Raw genomic sequence first — 20,494 nt, forward strand, 5'->3', positions numbered from 1 at the left:
AAAAAAAAAAAAAAAAAAAAAGACAAACACCAGGATGTACATAATTTATTTGTCCTGAAACCTGTGAATTATACCTTTGGTCTTTGGAACTGCACTTATCCACAAAGCAGCTTTTGCTACAGCAGATGGTAAAGAAATATGATTTACTTACAGGAAAAAAAATGTAAGAAATGTTCCAAAAAGAATGTCTAAAATCTCTTTGTAACTTGACATGACACTGAATGATATTGCAGGTTCCCATTTGCAGATATAATGGATTTGATGCTGTTTTAATCCTATGTTTATGAATATTGCAGTTTTTCCGTATTCATTCCATGACACCATGTTTACGGGCAGCATTTGTTAAAGAATGCTACCTTCTCCTTCACAAGATTGCAGTATATATAGATATGCATTTTATTTTACTTGTGTACAAATATACAAAAATATAAAATAAAGATTTCTTTTTCCTAAATAATTGTCATCTACAAGGGGTGAAGCATGCTARCCAGCTAAAAAGCTGGAAAATTAAAAGGGTGTTCAGGATGCCCTAATCTCAAGGCAGGTCGAGCATTTAACATGACAGTAATAAATAAGACATATTCTGCACTGTTAYGCAATGTTTAATTGCATAACATTCAACAAAGGATTTTCTTGCACAAAAAATGCTGTGCTAATACTGCTGCTCCCCTTCCAAAGTGTCCCCCACACTTCCCAACATCATTCATATTTCAAGATGCTCAGAATAGCAGGAAATACTAGCCCAGCCCCTTGGAGTTGAGCAGCCAGGTCTCAGGCAGAGGAGCATTAGTAAACAATACCAAAAAGTCAGACAAGGCAGTTTTTGTTCTGATACATACAACAGATAGCTATATTCTTCCCTGTGACTAATGAACCAGAAGGTGCTTCCAGAGTGGAGGAGCACTCAAGCTTGGTTTTATGAAGACATGCAGCTACACATGCAGCTCCTGGTCACACTGCCTGTACTGGAGAGATGGTGTCCATTTCTGTCTCTGCTACCAATGCTTCATATGGTCACTGTGCAAGTGACTTCATCTTCTGTATTACTCCCCGTCTTTGACCTTGGGATGTTATGAAAATAAATCCACTGATGTCTCAGTAGTTCTATACCACCCAGTGGACCATAAAGTACCTAGCTGGATCGAGCTGTGTATTCCCAGTACAGCAGACAGATCCCTCGTGCATTCTATACGTATTCCAAGTTATGGCAGGGTTGTACACAGAGTTTGCTAGAYGGTTGCTTTTCCTTACAAAACTGTAGAACTTTTTCTGCAATCCTCYCTACAAGAAGACTGTTCAGGTATTGAGATCCAGGCACTCAAGCCTGGACGATCACAGGYGGGTGACATATTTTGTTGTTAGATGCTAAATGGGAAGGTGTCATACTCAGAGCTTTGTCGGCAAAGAGCAAGAACAATGGCATGGAGGTACCAAGGTCATGGCACAGGACGAGAAGGCTGTGAGTGCAAGATATGCTGAGGCTTTCCAAGCCGYCCTGACACCATTGGGGTTTGTAGCACTGAGACTGGTGTTTAGCTCCACAAAACAACTACACATGGACCATCACAAGCCARGAGTGAAAGACAGGAACAAAGTAATGACTTAGTGCCTGCCCTACTCTAGGATTCAGTGACCTGACAACTTACGAGGACAGAAGCTTAAGCATGGGAAAGAGCAGAGGAGGGTGTGTGGATGGCTACATCCCAGAGTGGCTGTGATACTGCATTTTGGCAACCAGTGTGGCAGTATCTGAGACCTACACATGACAACCTCATGGGACATTGCTGCTTACCTTCTATCCCTGCAACAACAGGGATAGAACAGCATAGCAGGTTGTTCCACATATGTGATAAGAGAGGGAGGGCAATGCCCAAACTGTGAGAGTTATGACCTTCAAATCCATCCCTGGGGCTACTGAAAAGATGTGACAGAGACCTGTACTGGTGAGAAGCTCACTCTTGGCAACGTTTCCTTTTGAGGTAGGAACTGCTTTGCCAGTATCAGCTATATCACTGTGTAAGAGATGCTGTGTAGCATGGTCCTGAGATCCTAGCAGATCTGACTGCTGTCATTCCAGCTCCATGACCACTACTAGCTCTGATTCCTGCAGAAGAGCCAAGTGTGATTCTGTGCAAATACATTGTCCTGCCCAAAGGAGGAAGCAACAAGTCAATGTCCTGTGCTAGGATACCTAAGTGTCTTCCTTCATTAGCTAGACATGGCCTTGACAATCYAGCTGCCTACATGCCTTCAAGTCTGTGTGCGTAATCACCCCTCACAAACATGCAGGTGAGGGATAAGTACATTAACAGATGTCTTTTGCCATACTTACTAGGGTTTATCCCCTTCCTTCCAYTCCTGAAGGATTTTCTGAGGTCTCATGTGCCTCAGCCAAGCCCTGCCCTTTCCTAATCAGCACAATCTGTCTTTAAGGGTCTTGAGGGATTCAGATCTATTCTTGATGCTGAAATACAGTARCAGAGAGCAGCTCAGCCTACCTTGGCCACAGGGACAGCACTTCTCCAAAGGCCCTAGAAAACCTGGGAGARAAGTTACTGGACACTGTGATGGGTGGGTTGCTGTAGAGACTCACATTTTGGTCATAGTCTTAGATGTACCATGTCTCGTGTAGGATAGTTAGTGAGTGTTGAGTCAAGATACTTGATTCGATGTCCACAGCTCTATTGGCATGAGAATACCAGAAAAGTTGACASAAGGCTCAGAACAAACCTGAAGAAAAAAAAAAGAACAACTATGTGTTGTGACATCTCTCCACAGCAATGAAATGGACCTTGACTCAAACTGAAATTTGGACTTGCCCATGCCCAGATCAGCAGCACAGGAACTTTGGCTTTGATGCACACTGTGGGTAGCCCAAAGCAGACAGGTGGATTACTGTCACTTATTCTGAATGAACAAAGAGTCATTTTATGTCAACCCAATGACACTCTTCCTGCTTTCCAGAGCTTGACTCTGCTGTGCTTTCYGAGGCTCCTAGGACTACCTATTGTCCTAAAGCCCAGAAGCTTTATGCTCATTTCCTAGATTTCCTATTGTCCAGATGTCAATTACAGTATTTACAGGCTTTAGAAGGACAGTGTGAAATGACAGATTATTGTTGAAGAAAGTTATACAGTGGACAGCAGGAATACATGTAGGAGGCTGGAAGGGGTAGGGGATGACTCTATTATTGGAGAGGGTAGAGAAGGTGTGAGGASTTCAGAGTAAGGCAGTTTGTCTTCTGCTTTGTGCTTTGTTGGGGTTAGCACAAGACCTCCAGATGTGTCTAGACATATTTTACATCCAGATGAGAGTGTTAAATGTCATTTAGCTAGCAGTGCTCAGGGCTATCTCGTGATGCATCTTCTCTCTCCCCTTCTTCTCATGCAAATCACAGTCAATTTTCTGCATAAGTCCTTGATGAGAAGAGTGGAATAAAATAAAACAAGCAACAGCCAGCAGCAAGGAGCCAGACAAACTCCTGGTGTGTGAAGAATGCAGTCCAGGCAGTCTTGTGCTGAAAAGGTTTCCCGTACCTGATGGCAGGACAGCAGTGCATGGTGCCTGCTACATGTAGTCACCATGCAGACCCTTGATAACGCACTGCTCACAACTGCAGATACAGCAATAAACCAGTCTTGAACAAAGGTGAGAGGGCTCTGTGCTCATACCTCCCTCTCTAACAGCATTTGCCTCCACTGATCTGCACATCCTTTGCTGCCAGCTCCATGTTCATCCTTGCGAAAAGCAGGAACAGTGTTCACACAGAAACTCTCTTCCTAGGTTTTAAGGTCCATCTGTAAGCACTGTTGGGTTCTATCAAGCTCCAAACTAGCCAAAGAGGAGATTCTCCCTCCCTTTGTCATAGTAACATTTGAAACGAATTAATTCTTCTCTACCCTTGTTCCTTCATCTCATTTGCACACAGAGTGCAGGAAAATGGCAATATACTACTGCTTATGGATGAGGAAATGAAATCTCAAAGAACTTGTTTCCAGAGAGTGATTTGTCCCATCCTAAATGAGGTGTCTAACATAGGTATGATGAGTTACACTCAGGAGTTTCCCATCACTCTCTACAACATTGACACATTTTATTTAAAAGTTATTTAATTAAACAGGTTTTGAAGGTATTCTTTTTCTTTTTCTGGCTATCTGTGATGTTCTGAGATCAAAACTTTATACATGAATGTTATRACTTTGATGCCATTTCCATCAGCAAGATATTTTTGATCAAAACTAGGAAGGAAGAGAGAGGTAATGTTATGTGAGAGAAGCCTCACTAATGGCCTGGTTCACAAGAAATCATAGATGTTGGTTGGAAGGGACCAACGTAGATACTTTGACAAAAGGATACCAAGTGGTTCTAACTTAAGCTGTGGTATCTGGAGGACTCCTCACTTTCCCTGTAGAGAGTCTCTCCAAGCTCTGAAAAGATGAACTGGCCAGGTCTACACATTTTAAGTACTTCACAGGGCTGAGTCTAAACCTCATAAAGAAGCACTTTCCTTAGATACAGCCACTGCAGCAGGCTTGCTGAAAACACATTATCAGATGACCTGGAGATACTGGGAGTAGGAGAAGCCTAGCCAAAGCTAGCCAGTACCAGCCACTAGACCTGGACAGCTGTCTGTTCTTTGCCTACTGCCCACAGTGGATTGCTTTCTCAACGGTGTTTTAGGTACAGTGTTTTTGCTGTATGCAGGGAATATAGAAGTGCAGTGCCCTGAGATAGAGAAGCTCAGGCAGAGATGGTCGCACCTCTTGGCTTCAGACTTTTTGAGTCTACATTTGCCTCAAATGAGGTCTTGGTAGCTGTTTCACTGCAGCCTCTCCCTCCCTCCGGTCTTGTCCAGGACATCACTGAATGTAAAAAGACATGCAAGTTGCCTCTCCTGGCTTTCCCTGAGCCTGAGAGGACTCCTATTTTCATGCCAGTCCTCCAGACAGAAGAACTATGTTTTTCTACCTGCTAAAAATTTTTGTTCAAGTCCCCAAATATTGCTGGAATCTGCTTAAATACTTGGGGCTTTATAATGGAGTTCATTTTCCTTCTGCTTAGCTGCATATTGGTTTTGGAGCCCTTAGAGACTATGTTTCCAAGCTTTCCTCAGAAATTACAAGGGCTAGAGATGAAGAGAAGGAATGAGGCTGAAGTCCATCCCTAATCCTTCTGACTCTTGGAACCATCAGAGAAACATCTGTGGCTCTTGGGCCTATCAGAGAAACACCAAACCTCACAAGACTCAGGGTAGTGGTGTGRGAGCTGGAAATGCAGTGCCAGGGACTCAAACATACTTCTAGCAGTCGCCTCTGCAGTCAGCTGGACAAAAGGACAAGTACCTGCTTGTAATCTTGGCCCTGGGCTGCGGGCAGATGGCAGGAAATATTGGGCATCTCTGCCCTATTCTTCCCAAGTAACTCTTACAAGGTCATGGGGCCAAATGCCCAGCTGTATGTGACCCTCTGTAGTTTAGAATCTGCTCCTAAACCTTTTTAGTGAATCATATTTCCTCATCTCTCTTCTCTAAAAGGGAAAGGGTTATCTGAGTTCCTGAACTTTCCTGTAAAAARCAAACTTTCCTGTAAAAGCAAACACAATGCATGGAAATAATGAAGTGTGRAAAGCACACCAAGTCCAAGTTATGTTTCTGGTTTAGCTCCATATTATTAAGCATCTTATTGTTCAAACTCCCTCTCAAAGACAGAAGAGGACAAAAAACAATTAGAGTCACTAAGAGTTGGGGGTGAAGAAGAGAACACAGTCAACAGGAAAGAAAGAAGATTTCTTAGTGGTGACACTGGACCATGGTGCCACATTGCAGGCAGAAAAATCTGAAGACAGCACAAACTCTAGGTACAATGACGGTAAGGACAAGGAATCTGGGAAATTATGTAGAGATCTTCACCATAAAGCCAAGTACAAACATTTGAATTTGGCTAGGGACAGAAGCTCTAATTAAAGACCACCTGATCTGAGTTACAACTAGGGCACTATGTTGGGAAATGCAGAGGCAGATGAGACTCATGATGGAATAGCTTCCCAGGGCATCTATAAATAKGGAAAATGGGGACTCACTGAAGGAGAGGCATGATGAAAATAAAGCTATATGCTGCTAARTGATGAAATGCTTCAAATGACCCATCTTCAGTACAGCTTGAGAGACTACTTCTAGGTCAGCAGGTACCAAAAAGGCCCAGCTGTCATCAAGCATAGAAACAGTACGTCTTTGAGGATGAAATCATAGCTTCTGATAGGCTGCTATGCTTCAGACAGTACTAATATAGGCGGGTGAGCTTGGATGAGTCATGGACTGGGTTTCTTTGCAGTGTTTCAGTTGTGGGTGGATCCATCTGCAGTGGTTTACTTGTGTCAGGGTCTATCTGTCRTGGTTTATTTGTGGCCTGAGTCTGATGGCAATGGTTTGTTTATGGCTGAGTTCTTTTCTGGTGGTTTCATTGTGGTTGGCTTTCACTTGCATTTGTTGTTTATGGCTGATTTTGAGCATTATTGTTTAAATTTAAAGCACAAAGGGAAAGACTGCAAAATGTGGTATGGGGAGGGAGTGTTAGTCTTGTGTTAGCCATCTGAATGGTTAGCTAACATTTTACAATAGTTAAGTGTACCTATTGGCTGACTATTGTCAGTGAGGTTTAAACTGTCACTTCTGCAATGTACCACATGCCTCTGCTGCTGGTGGTGCTGAAAGATCCTGCTCTGCTTGTGGTGCAAGCTTGTTCAGTGCAGTTTGATTTAATACCACTAGAGAAAAAACAGGAACTGCAAGGTGTGGACAGTTGATGTAGGTCAGCCTGTCCCCAGACCCTGGGTGCCAGGAGTGCAGCAGCATCTCTCACCAGAGGTGCTGTGTGGATCCCTCCTGTGGTCCCCAAYGGGTCAGGATCCTTGATGTCTCTGAGCAAGAAGGCAAGTTATGCACTGGCGTGTCCATGCGTTGGAGGAGTGGCTCAGCATTTTTCTTTTACAGCTCCCATTACAGACAGTCCCCAAATCCAGATGGAATTATACTTGCCTGCCACTCTCCTCTCTGCCCCCTCAYCTTCTCAGACATCAGCCTCCCTTTCACTGCCTTGACCTGTGAGAGAAACTCTGCATTTAGACTCTGAGCTTTGAGATAAAGCAGTAGAGACAGCTCTGGCTGAGTTGCAATTTCAGTACTATTACTGGCATAATATGTGACCTTGGGTGAGTCATTTAACTTCTTTCCTGGTGCCCATTTGAGTGCAAAAGAGGCTGTGACAGTGCTGGTGAATGGTCTTCATTCACATCCAAGTTTCTTCATCAGCAGAAGGAGGGCAAGATGCTCGAYTGCTCTTCACTTTCACTGGAGAAAAGCCCTGGAGCTGGCTGACTGAGGACTCTTATTTAGCTGCTACTTGCTAAATAAGGACAGAGCAGCTCTTTTCCCCCTGGTATTTCCATTCAAACTGCAACAACAGCAGCAGCAGCGGGAGCAGCCGCTCCCATAGAATATTTATAAGTTGTTTGCAGAAATGTCAAGAAGAGCCAGTGGTTGCATTAACACTCTCAGAGCAGCAGTCTTGGGAAAGTTATCTTATGTGATTCTTAGTCAAAGTGCTTTATGCAGTGGTTACAAGTGCTTACAAATCCCAGTGACATTTTCTTGTTTCTTGACAAACAGCCATTTAGTGTCCTGACACTTAGACAAGAATCAATCACTTTTGCTAGTTCATTAGCTGTCTCGATCCTCCCTTCTGCCACGCAGTGGGATTAACACAGGGGCACCTGGAAAGCTCAGTCTCTTTCTGCATGACAATTAGAGACTGCCTCTGAACTCAGAACAAGATGTGGCAATATTGGATGACAAACATGCTTGTCACTCTGTTATGTGAGACATTCACATGAATTTCAAGACATTGGGACTAAATGCTTCAATTTGCTTTGGACAGTAAAAGTTGAATTTTTAACAAGGTTTGCAAGTTAGACTGTTAAAATAAAATTTTGTATTTTGCTAACTGCTTTTTTGCTCATCACTGCCCTTCCCTTGCTGTCAGACTAACCCCACTGAGAGTGTGGGGGTGAGATTGGTGGGGAAAAAGGGTGTTGAATAGAAAGCAACTTAAATTTTCCCAAACCAGGAGGTCTAATAAGTAAGAGCTATGAGTGCATTTGTATTGCTAGTGATATTCCTAGAGGATGGGGACTTCTGCTGGCAAGGCTTCCTCAAATCTAATTCCTGTGAGGTTGGGGTGGGGCTCTAATTTTACTTTGCATTTTTTGATGTTTAGTGACAGTTTTAGGAGTATTTCCAGCAGCTGCAGCCTCCTGCAGGATTTAAAGGACAAGGGTCCACTAGACTCAGGATGGGGATACTCTTGCTGAGCTGTTAGTCTGGTTGGACCTAGGAAGCATTTTGATCTTTGATAAGCTTGTTTTTAGGCAAATTTTGTAAACTGAAGGCCTCAGGATTGCTTAGGTATCATCAGAGAAGTATTCAGCTTCTAATTTGTTTCCACTCTTGGAATATATTATCCATTTTCAGTAGAACTGTGGGCATTAAACAACCTGGGGAGATCATTTCCAACCACTGAGTGAAGCAGAGATTGTCCCAGAAGGAATGAATTTGGGTGCTTTGGGGAAAAGATTTGTTTCTCCCTGCCAGGGTGTTCTCATAGTTCTAGAAAGGAGAAAACTATGACACATAGACAATCATTTTTTCACCAGGKTTTTTTGTATCACTGATGCAGCTCATACCTCTCACGAAATACAGAAATCAGATATGCTGAGGATAGAGGCCTACAGAACAGAAGGAACACAGCTGGCTCGAAGCTCATCTAAGGTATGAACCCAGCTTCTTCCAGAGTAACTGAACTTTGCTACTTGCAGAATCCTTTGGTGAGGCTGGAAAGCTGTGTAAATGTATAAGGGCTGTCTATTAAAGCTTTATACTTTCTAGGTTATTTCTGGTTTATTTGAAAAATACAAGAGCGATGGCAGGCTCCAAACCATATAACAAGCACTAGAAAAGAAGCATCTGATATACCCATGGGTTGTCATGGTGAAGCTGAGTGACACATAATGATGAATTCAGAAACTTTCACCTTGATTTTCCTGCCTATCTAAGCTTTGAAGTGAGCCTCTAATATTATGTTAGCAGTTTATTGTGTGTGCTTCATTAAAAATACATCATAGAATTTTTTTGAGCTAGAAGGGACGCAAATTAGGTCATCTAGTCCAGCCTCCTGCTGTTCTGCCAGGACTCTGATCTTACTAATGACTCCAACCCAGCCCTGACAGGTGCTCATCTGGTTGCCAATTGAAGCTCTCAGCTGACAGGGGGAACAAGGTTCAATCCAAAATGATTTCACTTTTTAAAAAGTTTCTGGCTTCCTATTAAATGGGATTTCATTTCATATTCCAGTGCACCTGCTTGCCTGGTCCTTGAGCTACAAGGAAAGAAGCTTTGTTCTCTCAAACATGTGCAGTTCCCCTCTGTGCTTTGAGCTGAGTAAACTCGGCTGTCCATTGTCACGATGGGGTAATGTAGATGTAGATAGGTGTGACATAGGAGCTGCTGTGTGGGAGAMTCTTTCTTGACCACATCTCCATGGCTAAGGGTGCTTTCGTGGCAAGGAGGAAGTGCAGCACAGCCAGAGTGATTTCAGGAGCCTCTTTCCAGTAGCCTTTCCTCATAGGCTAGCCTGTGGCCATTTTCCAGATGAGCTTTCTTCCACATCTGTCCTCTGCTACTCCCTCAGATCTTTCCTCTGTGATGGTGTTGCAGGCCAATGTGCAAGTGCTAAGGCTCAGCATTGCTAACGGGAGAAGATTCTGTGGGTGTTTAGTTCCGCAATATTAGAAGCGTAGACCTTACCTCAGAAAATGTCTTTGGCAATCTGAACTGCAGAACACAAGGATTTGAGAAACATGGAGGCAGATATAAATGAAAATACCACCCCTTGAGCAATTTGCTCCAGCTTTAGCCTAACACTTACTATACAGACAGTGCAGAAGCAGAGACCAACACCCTTACTCTTTTCATGGACAGGTACAGCTCTAGAAGTTCAGTGGGACCTCATCGTCATACCACTCACTTTCTGGCTGTGCTGCTGATTGCCACAATTGATCCCTGCGCAGCCTTGTTTCTTCCTACCAGAGGAAGACTTATAAAACTGAGGCAAGTGTTTGCAGCAAAAGTTAGTGGGGAGAACTAGGGATATTTGCTCCCGGAGAAGTCAAAAATCAGCTCATCTAACTCCATGGGCATATGCATGGAAGAGATATAGGAACCATCAACTCTCCTATAGGCAATCAGAGAGCTCTGTGTGCAAACTGTTATAGGACTGAGGTTGACTGGAGCTGCCAGTTCCTCCCAGGAGTCCATTCCAGCTATCACCATCTGGGAGATGGGCTATGCTGAGATACATCCAGGGAACATCTGACCCAGTGTTCAGTGCCCTGGAACAAGTGATTTGCTTCCGCYACTTCCAGAACAAATGATTTGGCAAGGGACAGAATGAAGAATGCAGAGGAGAGAACAGCAGTTTTTGCCCTGAAAAACCACCTTATTATCATTTTGTTGTATTCTGGAATGAGGTCTACAAGTAGGATTTCATCCTGTGGGGAGCTTTGAGCACCTCTAGGAGCTTGGGGAAYCTTCATTTTCTCCCAGTAGAGCAAGATCTAGAAACTCAAGCAGCCCAACCTGGACTTTGTTAAGGCAGAAGAGACAGATTCCAGCCTGAAGATGCTCCTGGGGTTTTCTCAGGCTCTGTGCATTCTCGAGGGAAAGGAGAGCTGAGACCTTCATTAGTTGCAATGACAGTCTGTCTTGGGTTAGGGCCATGGGCTCTGGGCTCTGCACTGCTTGGCAAAGTCCTATGCTGAGCAGTGAAGCGTGACCTAGAAAAACCTCTTAATGTGTTGTTCATTTTGAAATGGGCAATGGTGTTATCTAATCACAAACCACATCCTTCAGAACCAAAGCCACTGCAGCCAAGTTAACTCAATTAGTAAATCACCACGCTGAGCTATTTAGAAACTGTTTTTAATGGCTCTAACAACAGGAGGATAATACAGAAACAAAGTGCACTAATATACTGTGATGGGATAACTGGCATCCCTCTTCACCCCTGCAGGGCCTTTGCAAAGCAGTGCTGTTATACTGGGCTTTTTTATTTCCATGGTAATACAGAGGCCGTCCCTCTAGCCTGATTCCCTGAAGTTCCTTGTCTGTCATCTCTGCAGGCTCAGKGAAACGCACACATTTTAAAAGCCAGTGAGTTTGAGAGGATGGGTGTTTTTCCTTTTTTTGCTTTCACTAAAAATCTTAAATTTTAAGTGTCTCCTCCACCCTCTTCCCTCCTCCAGCTCTGTTTTACCTTGTGTTAGCCCAACTGGGAGCTGGTCATCTGCACCCAGAGACACTGTCCCTGTTTCTCGGGGCTTGGGGCAGCGAGGGCAAGGGGGACTGGGGAGAGCTAAAGACCCACATGCTACCAAGAGTGAGCACTCTGTTCCTCACACCCYAAGGAACAATGTGTCTGCAGCAGCAGAGCACTGCTTCTGCATTGGCTGTAGGAGAAGGTTCGCTAGGGAACAAGGACCAGTTCCTAACAGGATATTGGTATCCTTGATACCTAGGGCTATGCTATCTGTCTGGCAGGCTGTTGCACTGACTCCTTTCTAGATYGTCTTTTTCCCAGCCCTCAAAGCCGAGAGGTTAGTAGAGTCATTGCCCCTGTTACACAACAGTTCTGAAGGCTGAGCTGTTATGCAGTATTCYTCTTCCACGGATCTTGAACTCTCTAACTTGGGTCCAGTCCATTTCTTCTTCTGAGAGAAATGGAGGCTCTGAGTGGGGAAAATGTCCCGACGGCCTTAAAGGGTAATAGCAGAAGTGGGTTTTGAACACAAATTATTGCWTTTTCATCCAGGGCTCATTAAATAATATGCAGAGAATTTAAATCTTTACCTGCGTAACTATCAGCATCTTTTCTCACTAAGGCTGAAATCTGAAATTCACTCAGAAAAGAAATCCACAGTTTCACTAACTGTGGATTTTGACAGGTCTGAGTCAATTTTGGGGATGCTTATCTCCCCACACACAAGATGGRTAGCAGTAGTTCTTTATACTTCAGCTCACAGCCAAGATATCCTCCTCCTCAGAGCAGAATAACAGGCACAGGCTGTGTCTGACTGAGGTCACAGAGCTACCTCCAGCTTAGAGAAACCACTCCTCAAATCACAGAATCATAGAATCACAGAATAATTTAGGCTGGAAGGGAGTTCTAGAGATCATCTGGTCTAACCCACCCTGCTGAGCCATGATCATCTAGCGCAGGTTGTCCAGTGTCCAGATGGCTTCTAAATATTTCCATGGATGAAGACTCCATAACCCCTTTGGACAACCTTCAACCACCCTCACAGTGAAAAAGTTTTCTCATGTTTCAGTTTGTGCTCGTTGCCCCTTGCTCTGTCACTGGGCACCCCTGAGAAGAGTTTGGCTCTACCCTCTTAACATCCTCCCACCAGATATTTATAAAAATTGATAGACTTTCTCTTCGCCAGGCTAYACAGTCCCAGCTCTCTCAGCCTCTCCTCATATGAGAGATGCTCTTGAGCCTTCACCATCTTTGTGGCCTTTTGCTGCACTTGCTCCAGTAAATCTGTATCTTTCTTGTCCTGCGAAGCCCACCACTGGGCACAGCACTTCACATGTGGACACACCAAAGCTGAGTAGAGGAGAAGGGTCACATCCCTGGACCTGATGAGAATGATCTTTCTAATGCAGCCCRGGATACTGACTACCTTTGCCACGAGAGTGTATTGCTGGCCTGTGTTCAACTTGTCTACCAGGATCCCCCAAGTCCACCTGTCCAAAACTCAAAGTGACTTTTCCTTTCCATTGTCTATAAGGCTAGCTCACATAGCTGTGGCTTCCTACAGCAGAGAGGGCTCAAATTCCCCYGTATTTGGATTAAATCACAAAATGGCACACCCTGTAACCCTGGCTTGAAAAACTGTTCTTGTTGTAAAGCAGTGGTCAGTCAAATGCTAGAGAGTTAGGAACASTAGATCTGTGTCTGCCCATGCAATCTTGCTGTGGAGTCCTTCCAAGCATAGCTCTGAATAATGAGCTAAAATGATCTCATGGTTTTCCCATAAGGCCTCACCTCATTCAGAGTGAAGAGCACTTGGGGGGAATGATTGTTCTGTTCTTCTTTCTAGAGRTATTTTTTAATATGTGGCATGTTTCACCCAGCTCTGCTCTGAATATAGCACAATAAATGGCCTGGTGCTTATTGCTATGGTATTTGTGTGTTTCTCTGCCAGTCCTGAGTGTATTTGCCYAACTCTTCTGTAAAATTAGGGAAATCATTTTAACACCATTGTAGAGAGCACTTTCCAAGTACACAGAGAGCAGGGCAAGAATTTGGTGCTGTTTCTGTYTCATCAGCTCAAAATACATGTGAGATTTGGCTTGTCAGAGCAGCAAACTGCCAAGAAGTTGCTCCCACTCTCCTTCTTTTTAACTAACAAAATTTCTATGTGAATTGACTGCTTTGAAGATGCCACATAGGAAAAGAATAATTAAAAAAGGAATATATTTCTTCACTTTTTTCTTCTCAAATGTTTAKCTAGCATTGCCCAGCTATCTCTAATGAGAGAAATATAAATAGTACAAACACACTAATAATCTCTGAGAGATGCAGTGGTCAAAAGAGAAGGAAAAGAATAGTATGGAGCAAATATAAATGAYGGTGTTTTTCCTTTTTTAAAATTTTCCTTAGGAAAGGAAAAAAGAAAACCATGTGTTCAATAAAAGGTCTGTTAAACTGATTCTCTTTCAGGTTTCCCCAATGGGAGCAAAAGCTTTGAAACAGTAACCCACACTTTGGCACCATTCTCCAAGTGAGTCAGGCAGAGACTGCTTTCTCTCCTACCAGCCCAGCACTGACTGGTTTGGCAAGGGCATGAATTTCTTCCTGCATGGGGGACCTTTATGTTTCCATGATTCAAGAGAGCAATTTCACCAGTGGTCAGGCAAGGGAAAGGGCTGCTGAAGGAGGAAAAGAGCCTCAGTGCATCCCACATGCTCCTTCTCACACTGCATATTGTGTTATCTTCCTTAAAGCCCGCCCAGATGTCTGCCCTTGTCCCTAGCCTTTAGAATCATAGAATCAGTAAGGTTGGAAGGGACCTCTGGAGATCATCWAGTCCAACCCCTGTGCTCAAGCAGGGTCACCTAAAGCATGTTAGACAGGGTTGCAGCCAGACRGGCTTTGAAGTTCTCCAGAGAAGGAGACTCCACAACCTCTCTGGGCAACCTCTTCCAGTGSTCTGTCACTCTCACAGGGAAGAAACTCCCCATCACGTTCAGGCAGAACTTCTGTGGTTCAGTATGTGCCCACTGCCTCTTGTCCTTTCACATGGCCCCGCTGGAAAGAGTCCTGCCGCATCCCCTTGACACCCTCCCTTTASGGACTTATACACATTGATAAGATCACCTCTCAGTCTTTCTTCCCTGGGGCTAAACAGGCCCAGCTCTCGCAGCCATTCCTCATAGGGCAGATGCTCCAGCCCTCTCATCATCCTCGTAGCCCTATGCTGGACTCTCTCCAGTAGTTCCATGTCTCTCTTGTCCTGGGGAGCCCAGAATTAGACACAGAACTTGAGGTGGGGCCTCACAAGGGCTGAGTTTAACATCACTCAAATTTATTTTCCCAGATGGAAAYATCCAGGTACACTTTGATGCAGAGGATGATCTCTGTGAGTCATGGCTGAAGCAAGGCTACCCATACTTGGGGAGTAGTGCAATATCTTGTTCTAACCTTGCTTTTAGACAGAGATCAGTGGCTGTGGTTTTCCCTCAAGCTACCAGTGTTGGTCTTGTGCCCATGTGGTGTCAGTGATGCCATATCCCATACYTGACTCCCTGATTCTGGGGTGTCAGTTCATTCCACTGCACTTRGACTGCAGGTCTGCTCTAATTTCTAGATATCTCACTCTTTAGCACTTCAGTGGCAACATCTATAGCACATTGAAGTGTTTTGTTGCTTTGTATGCATTTTTTCTCCTCTATGTCACTTCACTAGGCAGGTAAGAAGGCTCAGTGTGCCCAGGTCAGTATTGGGGAACGGAATCACAATAAGACTAAAAACAACAGCTACCAAATAATCTCAATAACTTTCCTGAACATCTCTTTTCAGTTTCAGGAAAAGTTTTTCAAGGCTAGAGGTGCATGTCTAAACTAGCCTGGATACTTCACTCCTGAAATCAATGGGCTTTTAATCAAGATGGAGCTTAGTGAAATACTCCCCCTGAAATATCCTTTTGCCCAAAGTTCATGTGTATGTCTGTTTCTGTGCAGATATCAGTTTGGTTTCATTTTCCTCAAGTTTTTGATGAACATATGGAAACAGGAACATATTCCACATCATTCTGGCTTTCATAAAAAAACCCCAACATTTTCTGAAAACTGAAAATTTTAGTGGAAAACTGAAATTCCTGGGTGGTTTCCTTTTTCAGTGCTAAGAGTGAATTTTGCAAGAAGTCATTTTTTTCAGCAAAAAAGAAGTATAAGATGTGCTGTTTTTCAAGCAGCTGTAGCATGATCTCAAAAAAGAAATGTATCCTGTACGCTGGAGGCAAGAAGAATCTGGTGAACAAGAGCATATCGTTACACTGATGAAAGACATTAAGATTCAACAAGTGAAAACTGACAATCTTGAGAAGTAAGCATGGAGGGAGTGGATCAGGTTAATTAGTCTCCCAGTAGAAATGGAGGCCAGGAGCTCAGCAGAACTTTGTGGAAGAATTAATTAAAGGTTTGTTTGTATCTGGGCTTGATGATTAAAAAAAAAAAATTCCTCATTGAAAGTGCCTATTGCATCCTGACACAAGGAGCTGCTCCTGGACTGCTGCCAAGTACTCACATAGCCCAGTGTTTACACCTTTAAATAGTCAGAGGACAGGAAGGGGAATTAATTACAGCCAAGGCTGCTGGAGGGAGACCAACAGAGCTACGTACTCCCCTTCTCACTGGTGAGTGGGTAGGACAGCAAAAGTCAATGCTTTTCCTCTAAGGTGATGCTGCAGGGAGGAAAGGGAACAGGGCACTGCAGGTCTGGAGAGGGTGCCAGRCATCTCTTCATGTAACACTGCAGGGGATCTCATGGTTGTAGCCAGGATGACTTTAGGAACTGGACCAGCAACAGATTTGCTGGACACAGTCCCCGCAGAGCTTGTTACCCCTCTTTTTTGGGTGGCCCATTCATGACATCAAAAGCATCATTGAGGCATGCTGAGAAAAGCATCAGGAGATATCAGCATCTTGCAGAAGGTCCTGTTACTGCTAAGGTACCATGGGACTTGCTTTGGACACCAGGATCAATGACCATTGTGAATAGCATGAATAAAGCAGGCCATGTYGAAAAATAACTGAACCTCTGGGCATTGATTTTTCCCTCAACAGAGAGCTGACATATATGTAACCCMAAAAAAGGCTTTTGTAAGGCATCTAACGTCATATTCTGTTTTAGAACATTGAGCATTACCTAATCCAGGTTAAGYGGATTGGGAAGTGACAACAGAAAATACAGAACATTATTAGCCAACACATAATGATGTGGACATTTCTGTCTGGTTCTCAAGGAAGCAGTGAAGCCTTTGTGCTTTTCAACATTTCCGTTGGTTATCTAAAAATAAAACTAAAATTTGCAGATGACATAAAGACTGGCAGAATAGCATATAGAAATAAGRGCAATAAGCTTTACAGACTTAGCTGAATTCATGGGTGAGCTGGGCTACTGAATTAAAATGTGGTTTCACACAAGTACATGACCACTAGCTGTTTAGGTGCAGGCCAGACTCAAGCTGTCGAAAGCAACAACTCTGACAAGGATCTGTGGAGGGCAAACAAGCTGACCTTCATTTCCATAAAAGTAAATTAGTGTAGGGTTTAAGAAGATCTAGGAGGGGACGGAGAAGGTAATTCTAGCTTTATATAAGACACTGATGAGACTAATAGAAACACACTCTCCCTTTGATACTCTCTGTTTAGTAAATCCGAAAGAAGACTGATGTTATGGGATTATGGACATCTCCCTGAGCATCATAGCCAGCTTTACAGATGTGTGTTCTGAACAGGTAGGCCTGAACACTCCCTCTCTGGCACATTGCACTCTCACTGTCATTCCCTCTATTTTGGACAATAGYGTATTCCCCTTGCTGTTCTGGTCATTCCTGTAGGGAGGGTTCATACAATCACATCCGTTGCCAACTCCTGACCATGGATAAAGTGTTTTGTGATGATTTGTAAGACAATATTTTATCTGATACAGACCACAAGGTAGTTTCCAAGGTGTCCCTCACACCAGTGAGCACCGGACCCCCCTGCACATTSTGTATGGGACCACTGGGGAGTCCTTTACTCAATCTTGGATACATCAGGACTGGCTCTCCCAGGCTTCACATTCAGCCGTGAGCATTGGGCTTAGTTCTGGCATGGGAGCACAGTCCCTGCTCTCCCTACATGTCACAGATCAGCACCCTAACTGCTAACCCTTAGGCCAACCTGGCCAGAAATTTAGCTCTCTTGTCAGGTCCATTGAATTCATGTTCCTCACCTATTATCCCTTCTTCTGTCTCTCCATCCTCAGTGGCCAGGTGAATGCAGGTGTATCTCCCATGGCTTTAGGGCTCACCCAGAAGTAGTCAGCAAGGTTCCCAAAGCATATGAAGACACTACCTATCTAGGGAATCTCTTCCAAAGGTTTGTCCCCCAATAGATTTCCCATGTATAGTTTAAGGATGTTGTTTGCACAATGCTCCTTTTGCATATCTCAATGCTGCCCGCTTTTGTTCAAGTGGGACACCTGGGGACATAGCTGTATACCAGAGAGAGAATGAAAGTGCCAAGGAGGCCTGACATTTCTAGTGAGACAACTTCAACAACTTAAGGGAGTCCCACAAGTCAAGCAACTTGTTTAGTCTCCCCAAACAGTGTCTGCAAGCCAACTACCACTATGGACAAGGATTTTCCAAAATCTTTGTGGGTTCCTGTGACTGACCCCCTTACCCAATGAATGCTGGCAGGTGCCACTTCACTGCTTGGGGCCTGAATATTATGTCCTTGGAGTCCCAAGCTTGCCATTTGTGCCTGCCTTTGAAGTGCCTGTTTCACTCTTTTCTCATTCAAGGACTAACATGCTATGAAAGCTGCACCTCTGCACCATCACATGTGCACTAGATGCTGTCTAAGGTGGAGACAATGGCTGGTAGCTGTCCAGCTGGATAGCACTTCCTTGGATTCCTGCTGTAGCAGGCCCTATTGGAGTTGAATTAGTGATGTCTCCATCCCAGATGACCAGACTGAASAAGCACAAGGCATTCTATTTGGGACGAATAACACCATAGAGCAATACAGGCTGTCTAGGAAGCAGCTCTGCAGAAAAGGATCTGGCATGCTAATGGATGACAACTGAACATGAGTCAGCAATGTGCCCTCTCAGCRAAACAGGTCAATTGCATCCTGAGCTGTGTTAGTAAGAGTGTAGTCAGCAGACTGAGGRAAGTGATCCCATCCACTCCATTCAGCACTTGTAAGATTGCATCTAGAGTGTTGTGTCCAGTTTTGGTCTCCCAGGTACAAGATGGATGTTGACATACAGCAGCAAGTCTAGTGGAGGCCATCAAGACAATGAGGGGCTGGAGCCCCTCCTCTTCTGTGACAAGAATAGAGGTTGGGTAATGTGGGCCTGTTTAGTTGAAGAAAAGAAGGTTAACTGTAGACTTAATTACTGTCTACAACTACCTGGTCAATGAACACAGTAGATGGAGTTTGACGTTTCTTGGTGAAGTGATAGGAAGAGAGGCAATGGACACAATCTGGAATACAGGAAATGACTACATATTAGGAAAAAAAAAAAGCCATGAGAGTAGCTAAATACTGGAAGAGGCTGCCTGGAAAGATTGTGATATCTCCATCCTTGGAGGTGTTCAAGACTTGGCAGAACATGGCCCTGAACAATCTGATCTAATTAGGCCTGTTTTGAGCAGCAATTTGAACTGTATGATCTGGAGTTCTCTTCCAACMTAAATTATGATTCTATGATTCCCATGACTGTATTACAGTCCASGAGATCCAGATGTGGATACAAAGYCAMAAGGCTTGCTGCTGGCACACCACTGGAGGAGTGTGAGTGAGCCAGCAGGAGCCAGATCTGGTGTTGCAGGTCCTCATAAGGTGAAGAAGTGGCAGCCAAGTGCACATGAGGTTTTAGGCTTCATATGAGTTTTCTCTCTAAGAGAGTATGTCAGAGCAGGACCAGACTAGATGCTCATATGAAGGCAGGGAGGACAACCAGAGAGATCCAGAGTGAAACTGAGAATACTCCAATGTGATAGCACAGACGCAGCTGACTAGAAATGTCCCATGGTGCATTATGAAGCTTTATGACACATTGAAATGCCAGTTCCTGCCTCTGAAATGTTATTCCACCTCACCTGACCAAAGTGATGTTAAATGACTCAGGTACATGAAAGAATTAGATTATATATTATGATCTTACAGGTGCATAGGGGTAAAAAATGTGTCATGCATTGCTTGAYTGAGACAAATACACAGCTTTGTATCCAATTCCCTAAGGCAAACTGTTTTTCCAAGGTGGGGAATGATAAGGCACTGACCCAGGCCCATGAGAGCAGGACAGCCTMCAATAAAACACAATTCTCTGAAGGCAGCCTATTATTTCACTGGAGTTTGCACAAGGACCATTACATCCACTGGATTTAGCACTTTGGTCTTCATTCAGCATCACACATTGCAGGAGTCATGAAATTAGCTCAGCTGGTTAGAGTGTGGTGCTAATAATGCCAAGGTTGCAGGTTTGATCCCTGTATGGGTCACTCGCTTGAGGGTTGGACTAGATAATCTCCAGAGGTCCCTTCTAACCTTATCAATTTTATGCTTCTATATTGCTGAGTCACAGAAGTAGCTTTGGAGGTTTTTCTACTGTCTTTTGTCTCAGCTTACTTGCATTTATAACATTTCAGTTTTGCATCTGAGCAAGAACATCTCTGTGCAAAAGTGTGCACCAAGGCACTTGGGTTCCCTGAAATATTCTAGCAGTGTTTTAAAACTGCTTCTCTTTCAAAGGAGGTTATAAAGATCCCATAAGGGAATTTATGTCCACTGAGCACAACTTTGGAATTAGAGCTGGATCTCTGCCCTTTTGCTACAATCTGCCTGATCAGCGTCTGAATGGAAAGAAACTGCCATTTACTCTCATAGATGTAGGCCTTCAGCACAGGCAGGTGCTGGATGATTGCCTGGATGGAGACTTGTACATCTACCTATGAAAGAAAARCTTCAACAGAAATATTATGTTTTATAGGAATTGTGTAAGTAGTCACCAGAACCCATGTAACCTCCCTTATGTGTGGAGGCACAGGAGGAACAGCATCTGGTTAGGACCTCTGCAGTGAGGGATTTTTAGCAGAACAAATC

The sequence above is a fragment of the Rhea americana genome, unplaced genomic scaffold (assembly GCF_003343005.1).
Source record: "Rhea americana isolate MKP2758 unplaced genomic scaffold, rheAme1 scaffold_312, whole genome shotgun sequence".
Taxonomy (NCBI): domain Eukaryota; kingdom Metazoa; phylum Chordata; class Aves; order Rheiformes; family Rheidae; genus Rhea; species Rhea americana.